General features: G+C 43.3%; 1 long non-coding RNA gene across 1 annotated transcript; it reads right to left on the bottom strand.

The window, feature by feature from the left end:
• Window positions 1–3,424: 3,424 nt before the first annotated feature.
• On the bottom strand, window positions 3,425–10,024 carry LOC108897958 (uncharacterized). The gene is made up of 4 exons (XR_001963375.2): window positions 9,937–10,024; window positions 9,745–9,845; window positions 3,898–4,022; window positions 3,425–3,667 (listed from the first exon to the last, which is right to left on the bottom strand). It is a non-coding gene; the product is annotated as an uncharacterized LOC108897958 (long non-coding RNA).
• Window positions 10,025–11,533: the final 1,509 nt, after the last annotated feature.

Genomic DNA, 11,533 nt, shown 5'->3' on the forward strand with positions numbered 1-11,533 from the left:
TTGTAACTCTCCAGGAAAAGGGAGGAAACGTTTGCCTGGATGAGGCTGCTTGTCTGGATGTAATTGTAGTCAAAGGCATGATGAATTGGTTTATAAGATGACATAGAAAATTGCTTTTTAAGTGGATGAAATATAAGGACAACTGGAGGCATGATTGTGAACGTCACAGAAAAGAGAAACTAGAACAATGAGAATGGTTTAAGAGAAAATACTTTGTGAAGTCAAGCATGTCTTTTGGTGAACAACACAATGTCTTTTGTTACAAAATCGAGCCTTGCCCCTCACACAACTTTATCTTCAATTAATCAGAAAGATGAGAGAGAGAGAACTATTTATAGATTCAAATTAAAGACAGACACAGAGAAAGAGATGCAGGGGACAGAGAGAAAAACAGAAGGAGGGAAGGGAGAGAGGGAGTGTTTTGGAAAAAGCACAGAATCGTTAAAGCCCTCTCATTTCTCATGAACACAGTATCCCGTGTCGCTTCTGTGGTACCTGCATACGAAACCCATTAGGGCCTCCTCTGCAGCCGCTGACCTCTCCTCCCCCGAACCCGTGAGAAGGAGCGGGCTAGAACCGGCTTGGTTTGGGTGCCTGGTACATGACCAGAAGTCTATTTTCTAACCAGACTGGTGGTGGGAACAGAGGCTGCCGTCCAAAATCAGGGTTCCCACAGATTGACCGAGAAACACAGGGGCCAGGGGCTAAGAAACCGCGAGAGCTGTGATGCAACCGTTCTCACACTGATGACTAGCGCTGCCTTGCTGACGGAGAGCGGGATATGGAGGGAGAGATGAAGAAAAAGAAAGAGAAAGAGGGTTCTCTCAGTTCAGAGGGATCCCAGTGAAGGTAGTTTCTCATCCATGCTGGGTCTACAGAGACTGCTCTTTGTTACGATAGACCAGGCAGCTCTCAGTTCCCACAGTGGAGCACCTCTCCATGGGGCTAGGACTCAGTTCCCGCTCAGACCCAGAGGATCACTGAAAGCTTACAAGAGGCACTTGCAGAAACAGTCACACTATCAGGTCGATCTAGAGAGCTGCCACCATAAATTTAAGGTCACCATCGTGTGACTTGAGACTATCTCTGCAACCCCCAAATGATCAGATGATCTCAAAGCACCAAATGCAAAGCTAGCAGGGATTGGCACAGCAAAACTGTTTTCACATTCATCTGATGACAGGATAGTTTCTCTGTGCTCAGCCTAAATCTCATTTTAAGACCTGTTCATGTCAGCATGAATTTGTACCATTTGGAAACCAAGAGAGGTCCAATATGCAACTTACACAAGTGTGATATGGAAACTTTGAGTTTCTGATGCATAAACACTGAGAACGGATTTTTCAGTGAATTAAGACATGTTGGGTCCAGTAGTTAAACCTATGAAATGAGCAATATTTACATATTCATACAAGGAAATATTAGCAGGATTTTTAAACTATGTAACTTCTAGGGTTTTGTTTTTTGGCTGTTGTATGTTTTGTTTTCTGTGTAGCTGCAATTCAAAGAATTTTACAAGCGCTCTCATTTACTAGGTAGCAGTGATACAAAGAACTGTCTTGATAGTAGTGATAAGACGAGGTGTCGCTCAAAACAACAAACAACTTTCTGAACTCAGGCTGAATCATCCTTCCTCACTCATCTCATCATAGGAAACCAAGACATGTAAATGAGTCAAAACCAGAAGAAGACCTTTATGGAAACCCAACAGACCACTGCATGGTGGACCTGTGGCCCGGACCATGGTTAGAGGGTATTCAAGCTAAGACCACAGCAGCCAACTTTCATTTAGATGTCCTAATGGTTTAGATTTAGATTCTTGTCATTACATAATGACCACAGCTTTCTGTGTGTCTAACCAATCTGCCCTTAATTTGATTAGTTAGTTAGAAAAAGAAAGTAGAACATATGATATGAGAGGATAATAGCTTGTAGTGTTTTAGGTTTTTTTGTTGACTGGAATAATGAAATGAAATGCTCTTTAAAGTTTGATTTAGACATTTCAACTTTACCAGTGAACCAAAGTATGTTTTTACTAAGAGAGTTAGGGCAGCTTCCCAGAAACAATGCTAGTTGTTTCCCATACAGATTCATGAGAATTGACACAATTTTTTTTCTGTCCTTTTTTCTCACAGAGAAAATCAGAATAACGATCTGTACATGTGAACAGTGCTTCCTCTATAAAACAGGAAATTAACACACACACACACACACACACACACACACACACACACACACACACCACACACACACACACACACACACACACACACACACACTGTAGCTCTCTGCCAGGCTCTCCCCCATCACGGTGGGTTCCTTAGTAAGGGGGTGGGGGCAAGAAGGCGAGAAAGGGAAACAGGGATCCCTGTGGACCAGGTCTCTGTTCACTTCCTGCTCGAGCAGGGGAACACTCTAAATTGGCAGTTCACATACACACTGTCTATCTTTCTATCTCCCTTACTTTTTTCATCCATGTACGCAAGCAGTGAGTAAAATGAGGAAGATTGCTCAAGTCTGTTTTGAATCATGTGGGAACGTGGACAGACATTAAAAACTTGAATCGTCCAGTCATTTTTGTTCCCACTATCTACTGTGAAAGCACCAAAGCCAGATACAGTCATGTGTTCAATTGTTGGTAGCCAATTTCTTTGTCTCTTGACACTCTGTCCCTCGAAAAGTAAGTGTCATTCTGGGACTGACCATCTAACTAGATGACTAATATCCTCCTTTCACCAGAAAGGGTTCATGTAGCTGTAAAAAAAAATAAATAAAAAAAATCAGTGAAAACCACTGAAGCACCACAGACCTACAGCCTCCTCCGACCCATAAACTGACAGCCACACCACATAAAAAACATCATTTGTCGCATCCTCTTAAGTGTCACTAAACATATGGGTTTTACTAAATCTGTCATAATCTTTCTAACATCATCACTCTTTCCACAACAGTCAGTTTTATTTTTGTTGATATTTTGGCACTTTGATCATCAAACACTATCATCAATACAATCAAAGCCAGATATGAATGAATCAAGTGTCAGCTATTGATGCTGCTAGACAGGTGAGATGACTAAGAGCTATTACTTTGGCCTTTTCGTCTCCAGTCTGCAGTGTGTGTGTGTAGCAGTGTTTAACACCCCTGTGTCTGGCCACAGCTGCCCCGCAGGCCTCTCCTAACCAGTTCCCATGGTTCCATGGTTCCACTATAGCGACTGAGGACTTCCTCAGGGGACACCTCCCACACACTGGTTTGTTTTCATCCTTAATGGGAGATCATCTTACACTCTTTACGGTGTGTGCATGTGAAATAAACAGTTTGCGTGTGTGTGTGTTTCTTGTTTTCTGTGCGTGCACCTGCCAGACAAAGGCATATCATCAAGTGTGAGTGTGTGAGAGAGTGTGTGTGTGTGTGTGTGGTGTGTGTGTGTGTTGGCCTGCAGACATCAGACACCTTGATTTCTCCTCCTTTTGTTTTTCCCCATGAGGCAGAGAGGAAGATGAAGGAAGAAAAATATATTTTGAGTGTCTGGAGACGTCTGTTAGGGAGCATTCATATTTAGGAATAATTGCTTTTAAGTGTTGAGATATAACAGCCAAATGGGCCATGGAACAAAGAGGGTTTGTGGGGGGATGGAAAATGAAGGCCGGGTAATGAGGGGGTTTTCCTGAGAGATGACAGTGAGGAGGAGGATCAGAGGGAGGGAGAGGTAAAACAGAGAGAACACATCAGATCAGGGGGTGGCGATTTCAACACTGATCCCAGACAAGCTGTAAAGATGGCCTCAGACTGTGATACACACTGGCCAGCACATACATATATATATATATATACTTGATCCTCCCCCAGTTTGAAGCCTACAGGTGTTTGTGCTTTATGAGAGGCCCTATACTGTACCTCAGCAGGGGCTGCAGCAGCAGAGTGAGCCAAGGAGGATTTGGGTTCTGGGACGTCTTGGCGGATTCAGCCATATTATGAGGTGCGGCCTTCTGGCAGGCCACTCACAGCAGGGCATAGCAGACCTGAACATAAATACAGTCAGTTCTTAAAAACCATCCATCAAACAGGTCCAACAGGGAGCAAAATCCATCAATCTTTCTCACTGAGACAGACACAGCAAGAGAATATTGGGAACATCAGAAGGAATTATAGTTTTAGTTTGATTCTTTTGTTTTTTTGTAGAGGCAGTTGGTAAGGTATACGACTGCCACTAAATGTGTTATTTAGATTAAGAAAAAATTATCTTTTATGTTAAATCAAACAAAAGTTTTCTACTTGTGTTTTCTGAAAAGTGCCACTCCACTCTGCTCCACAGTCCCTCCCTGTTTTTTGCCAAAGAGTGGCCCTGCCGTTTTCTTTTTGTGGTTTTTGGAAATGCCCCCACTTTTCCGGCCCTGCTCCAATTTTCTTTAAATACAACCGTAATTGGTTTGATTTCCTACCTCCGGCCTGGTGGTGAAGGGGGGAGTAACAAGTGGTGGTGGGAGCTAGTGAGGGCCAGGCAAAGGGGTCCCAGCCCACAGCAGGCGAGCCGCACGCTTGGGTGGCAATACAGTTTGGACTTCAGTGCCAACACTACTATTCCCTCATTTTAAGAGGCTGTTTATGGGCAGATCCTGGAAGCCCATCAGTGGAAACTGACATAAATTAGCACAGAAAAACACACCAAGACACACAATATTCAGAAATTCCTGATACCTGAATGTGTTTGAATCATGACAATACACACATTATAACAACATTTCTCTTTTTTGTCTTGCACACACACATCACACCCCTGCCAACAAATCTTGCAACATTATCACAAAGGCATTCCAGCCTCCAAATCAAAACCAGTCCCCTACAAAAAGTCTATTCTTTGGGATTTCTCTCACGGGCAGGCAGACAGAGAGGAGTGTGAGTGTGCCGCTCATCAGGCAGGCGTGAGTAATCAAAAAGGAAATAAGACGTAGCGTCTGGGAGAGGCCAAGTGGGCCCTTACTGATCTGTAGCCAGCTCATTGTTCTGGCCTTCTATTGTTTCTTGCTTGGTTGGCAGATCAGAGAGCATCCAGCCAAAAGGAGCCAGCCTAAATCTGCACTCATCTTGGAGCACCTTTGGGATATTGCTCAAGTGGGACTGATGGCAAAAGGATCATCCAGGAAATGCATCGATATAACAATAGAATACAGATTAAAGGAGAGAATATGAGAAGGCTTACCAGGTATAATATTTTTATACTACAGAATGTCAAATTACATACAGTCTACCGACAAAGCCACTGAGACTGAAGCCTAAAGAACTAATTAACTATCCTCAAGCTAATTAACTACCCTTAGAGGCCCTCACAGGCAAAGGAGAGTTGAGCAATATACACATACCCCTCCTGATGACTGAGCAGGCCAAGTGCGCGTGGGAGAAACTGGATCTGCACATTGAAAAGTGTCAGTCTGGGGTAGAGGAGGTGTTGATTTTTACTGTAACCAGCAGCAACCCAGAGAGGACCTGTTATGGTGGAGTCCAGGGCCAAACACAGCCTGTTAATATAGGATGGGGAGACAGTAGAGGAGTTTGTCTTCTTTATGATGGCTGGAAAAAAAAACAGAGCAGGCTCCAACCAAAGCAGGATTCTGGGGTATGTGGTCCAGCCACAGAAGAAATGGACCCAGGAGGCTTCCGTAGCCCGAGCGCTGGTGCAGAGAGAACACAGGGACTCTTCCAAAAATGGCACAAAAGTGGCACGCACACACACGATGTGCAGCCTTCCCGGCAAGCGACAGTCATCTCGGTGGAAAATTATGGTAACCGATGCATTAAAGCCCAGGACTTTGAGGCATTGCAGGGACACAGTGGCATTAAAGACAGACAGACCAGTGGGAAACACACCACACAATATCCAGAAAGCAGGGGAGTTTGTTGGGTAAAATGGGTCAGTGCAGGAGAATACATCCACAGCCTGGTAAAGAAGAATCAAACTAATATGATTTGGGCTCATATATGCAGACACAGTTGAGTACGAGGGGGCTTCAAAAAGTTTGTGGACAAAGGACAGTTGGAAAAAGGGTTTAAGTTATGATGTTTATTTTTGCGTTGCAAGATGCATTTAAGGGTTCATGTTAGAACATGTTATGACACGTTAGTATGAGAACGTACAGGTGCATTGAGATCAAAATCCCTGCATATGTTTTTTAGCTATGTCCTTTTTCACAAACTTTTTGAAACCCTCTCATATTTGTATATGTGCTTGCATCACAGTGTACCTTGGCATATATGCACAGCGATACATATTAGATATGTGCACCCTCTCTCCATATCAGAATGCCAGTATGTACACCATCAAAGCCAGACCTACCCAATAATTACAGTGATTTGAAACAGTGTAGGCCACAGCGCCTTTCTCCGCAAAAGAGAGGGACCTTGCTCCTAATAAACAACTTTTATAAAAACAAGATGGCTTTAGAAGCAGAACCAGAAAGCAGCTCAACAACAAAAAAACTCCCCAAAACCCAGCCGACCCTCAATTGAGGCCTGCGGTTCTGCTGCCATATAACAACCAAAAGGATGCACTTCTAACCCCAGTCCTACTGAGCTCCATTCCCAGTATTGAGCCACAGGTCTCTCCTCGTTAAGTGAACTTTACAAATACTCAGAGCTGCTGGCACTTCTTCACATGTTTGTCAGTGTGAGACAGGACTTTTACTGCACACAAGTCCAGGGACACTGCAAGTTTACGGGGTGAGTGAGCCACGGCTTTTGCTGCTCAATCAAACAAATTCCCAAAAGTCTAAAAGCTAATGCGGCTCATGGCTTACCTAAACCAGTGTTGCCAAAGAAACGCTTACGATGACGATAGTAAACCACCCGTTTGGCTTTGTGATCTCGACTTGTGCGTTCCTGATGAGCTGACAGGCTGAACGTGTAACACTGACTGTCTTATTAATGCTTAAAGCATTCTGACAGAGCCTTTTGTTACTTACTTAAACCACGCTGCCTGCCTGCAACGACCTAATGGAAGTCTAAAAGCCATTAGGCTGGAGGGCTTAGCCAACACAAACCATGCACATAGGCTATGAAGGAGCAGCTAAAGGGCAATCAATATATCTCCCCTCATTCTCCTCCTGCTGCTGCTGCTTTCCTCCTCCAGTGTTAAAGCTAAGTGTCATAGCATCCTCTATGGCTGCTGGCGAGTAAAGGAGACACTTTGGTTTAGATCAGAGAGAAACCAAGGACGGAGGGCCAGCACCTGCAGCGTGGGCAGATCAGATACGTCCATTAACGTCGCCTGCAAGTTAATTGCCTTTTGCTCTAGGCCTCTCCGCTCAGTTCTTTCTGCTGTGCTCTAATGTTTAGCGTCTTGGTTGTGTGCTTCAGCTGCGCCTGACAACTGTTAGTCTGTTTTAAGAAAGCACAGACGGAACAAAAGCCAAAATCAAAACAGAGAGCAGCGTTACTGTCAGTAAGGGGCACGTGAGTGTAGTCTGTTGTCATTTTACCATGGCGACATGGCAAGGAGGAGCCAGCTGGGGCATTTCTCTTTAACAGGCCTGGCCTCTGCAGTGGCTGGCATGAAAAGAAAGCCAGCAAGCTGGAGACGGATGGCAGAACCAAGACTTCAAAGACCTCCTCTCTCTCTCTGTCTAGATGTGCTATATGGCTCTGAAAGGGAACCTGCTAGTTCACTTTAGCACAAAGACTTAGCACACACACTGTCTCTTATGCATGCGCGCATGCACACACACACACACACACCTGGGATTATCAGCGCAGCCTAACAGACATTTCCTGATTCCTTTTAAAAAGGAACAACAGGAGTATGGTTTGGTTATGAAAATACACACATATAGACGCATAGTATTATAGACATGCACAACTGCACAGACACTGCAATAATTCACCACATACCAGACAGATACCCGCCGCAGGCTTTGACACACTAACGTAACATAAACTGCAAGGTAAACCTTCCCCTGTGTGGAGATAAGGTGGGGGGTGTGGCTGCTGACAGAGCAAGTCTTTTATGTCTAATAGTTTTTCCGTCACAGACAAAATAAAACAGGCCACTATTGTAGTCTTATAAAGAGACTAAACAACCTGGACAAAGACTCCTGGAGGCATCAAATACCTGACGTCACAAAGTGTCTTTCAAGTGCACAGCTGACAGGGTCTCATAGCTCCCCAATTTCTCTTTAAAAGTACTCACTTTAAGACCCACATCTCTCTTTATCCCCCACTCACACACACACTCACCCTCTCCTCAAAACACACACACCACTTCTCTCATGCTTCCTGTGAAAAAGTGCTGACCATGTAAAGGAGATAAGAATGAAACCCCTGGAGAACAGCGTCTGCCAGCCTCTAGAGTTCCCCCTCTTTTGGCTTACTGTGGCTGAGTGCCCTCTAGTGGTGGTTATATGGAATTTCTCCTACATGAATTTGTATCCCTGAACCCTCACTGTGCCTCTTTACCAACCAACAGCGGCAGTTAACCGCAGCTCCGCCACAGGGTGTGACTCCAGGACCCAGATGGGGTGAATGGCAAGCAGGGAAAGGGGGTGAGGCAGCATTTTGTGGGCCGCCCAAGGGGGTCCACCACAGTCCCCTATCTCCCCACCACAGTAGCCACCGAGCCCCGGAGAGAGACAGCCACCCCACCACATTTTAATGAGGGCTAAAATAAACAATGTGAGCACACAAAACCCACCCTGACTGGTTGACTGCAGGCACTGGAGCAGAGCAGATAAGCTGGGCTGTTACTCGGTGGTCTGGGAGTTGATGGAGTGGCTGATGCCTCAATGAACTCTACTATAAACTCCACTTGTATGGTAACGTTAGACCCTTACAGTGCTCAAATAATTAGTGACACATGCACCCAATGAAAGACAGCTTCACATGAAGGATTGAAGGGACAGTCTGTGGCCTTCCATTTCATTGAAACTGTGGTCAACTTCAACACAAACTCACTTACCTGTGATGATATCTAGCCATGCAGAAAGTTCATTTCTCTTTTTATGTCTTAAGGCATCCATCTAAGATTTCTGCATCAACCCCAATACAATGAAGGTGAAGGGAATTTTAAATATGATGCTTACAGACAAATTACATTTATACCATACAATGTCCCTGTTTTTTGTTTTGTTTGTGTTTTTTTGTTTGTTTGTTTCTCTCTTTCAGTGGAACTACCTTTTATGACCTAAATTGTTGCTATGAAAACATGACAAACGCAAACAGTAGTTTAAAACTAAATAAAGTAAAACATCTGAATACTTGAAAAAAGTAAGGAGGGACACAGTCTTGATAAAGATATGTTGGCTTTTTTTAAGTTTTAAATGCATTTTTCAGTGATATGAAAAGTCCCCTACATTATATTGGGGAGGACAGCAGAAAGCCACACTTGCGAAAACAGTTTCATCTAATTTGGGCAAAATTAACATAAAAGACACCTATTTAAACACGTGACCATTTATTCTAATCCCAACACCAGATATATCGCCAAACTACTGATATTTATTGCCTTTGAAACCTGCTCAAACAAACCAAACACTTCTCGAATTCCGTACTTTCCTCCAAGGTGCCAGTCTGCATCACTCTTAGCATACGGACTTGTTTCTCAAAGCTATCAGAGTAAGTTATACAGGCCTATTTATCAGTAACTATATGCCACCAGACAGGGTAAAAAAACCAACTCTCTGCTGTAGCCAAAAAGACACACAACATGATGGGTCAACGACAGCTTGTACGAGAAGAAGTTTGGCAAGAAAAACACACCTTGTTGGAGAATCAACATACCCTCGGCGCTCTTGCTAACCAGTCGCAGACGGCGAACGCGAGCTGATGCCAACATATTTTCTGAGTAAAGGCCAACATTTCTGGAGATGTAAGGAGAAGATAAAGGGCATGGAAAGCATTATAGGGGCTGTGAGGTCTATTGCAATACTGTAGTCTGACAGGAATGCTTACTCTTCACTGCTGTCCAGCAACAAAAACAACAACACGCCGTGTAGTCCGTGCCAGGCCGTCCGGGCAGCTGCTGTGTTTTCACTCCTGCTGCTCGTCCCTGATTGGCTTATTGTTAAATCCGCAATCATTCACACCTGTGGCTAATTATCAATACTAACAAGCTAACTGTTCAGTAACCATTGCGAGTAATCGTGTATTCAGTTATAATGGTGTCCTATCAGACCCTTTACAATCCTTTATGGAGCTCTCTCACTGGTGGACACTGACGTTTCAGAGCAGGGAAAACACAGGTGGAACTAATAACATTAAGTACGGTTCTGTTCCGTTCAGGTGTGCCAGTAATTCCAGCTACTGAGCCAGCACGTACAATACCAAAACTCTGACACTGGCACACCTGTGTGGAATACAGCCGTTATTAGTGTTATTAGTTCATTTACATGTAACACAAGTGTACTGTTTTACACTGTTTCATTTTCCAAATTTTGATTTTAATTGGCTCAATGTTATAGCTGAAAAAATAAGAAATAGGAAATGCATATTTTCATGACCACTTAATTATCATTATGGTCACTGAAGGTATCAGCGCTTGGTCTCCCTTTTAGGCCTTTGGGTTCAAACTTGGGGGTCTGAACAAGATAAATCTGGGTGGTCACAAGATGATTAACAGAAGAGAAAAGCAGGAAAAAGCATTTATACTCAACAAAATTCTGTTTTTTTTCTGTGAATTACTGGATACATTTACATCTTAAGGTTCAAAATAAAATGGGGGAAATCCCTCTGTGGTTGATTATGGTTATAATTCAGATACACAGCAGGCAACTGGTGACAACAGATCACAAGTGCACACTGCTTATTCTTAGTTACCAGCCAAAATGGTCAGGGACTGCTGCCTGAGGCTGATTTTTGTGGCCTTCAAGAACTATGTTGCTTGAAATATTTAGAATTTGAAAATTAAAGATCTATATATTTGCACATCTACTTCAAAAACAGTTTGAAGCTCTTCTAAAACCACTACAAAGCCTTGCCTTGAGGTTTAACTGTGGCTTATTTCTTAAACAGACAATGACAGGCCTTGCCTGTCGGCCCCAGTGAACTTTGAATATTGGCAAACTTGTGATGAAAATAATATTTCTCTTCTTTAAAGTTGTCATGATAGAGCCAATACAATTTGTTTGAATATGGTCAAATTAAAAATGAAAAGACATTTCACAACAGATTATTTTCAAATTCCGAAAACAAATCTCTGTAAAATCCTAATATTCTTGTAGCCATGAATTCTCCACATGTAGGCCTTTGTGCTGTCAATCAACAGAGCAAATCAAATACAAGGTGACCCATGGCCACATCAAATGTCAGGTGCATGGAGTTCATATGCAAAGAAGGTTTTTCACACATTGTAGGTCTAAAACCCAGTTGGGATATCACTATGTACCCTTGAGCGAGCTACTTTACCAGTGTAAATATTTAGCCAGCTGTATAAATGGGTGTTGTGTAAAACCTGCAAACTGAATTGGCACTGCAGAGAAGGAGTCAACTGCCAAACAGAAAAGGCTCCACTGAACTATGGGAGTAGTAAAAAAATACATAGCTGACTGAT

The sequence above is a fragment of the Lates calcarifer genome, linkage group LG19, assembly GCF_001640805.2.
Source record: "Lates calcarifer isolate ASB-BC8 linkage group LG19, TLL_Latcal_v3, whole genome shotgun sequence".
Classification (NCBI taxonomy): domain Eukaryota; kingdom Metazoa; phylum Chordata; class Actinopteri; family Centropomidae; genus Lates; species Lates calcarifer.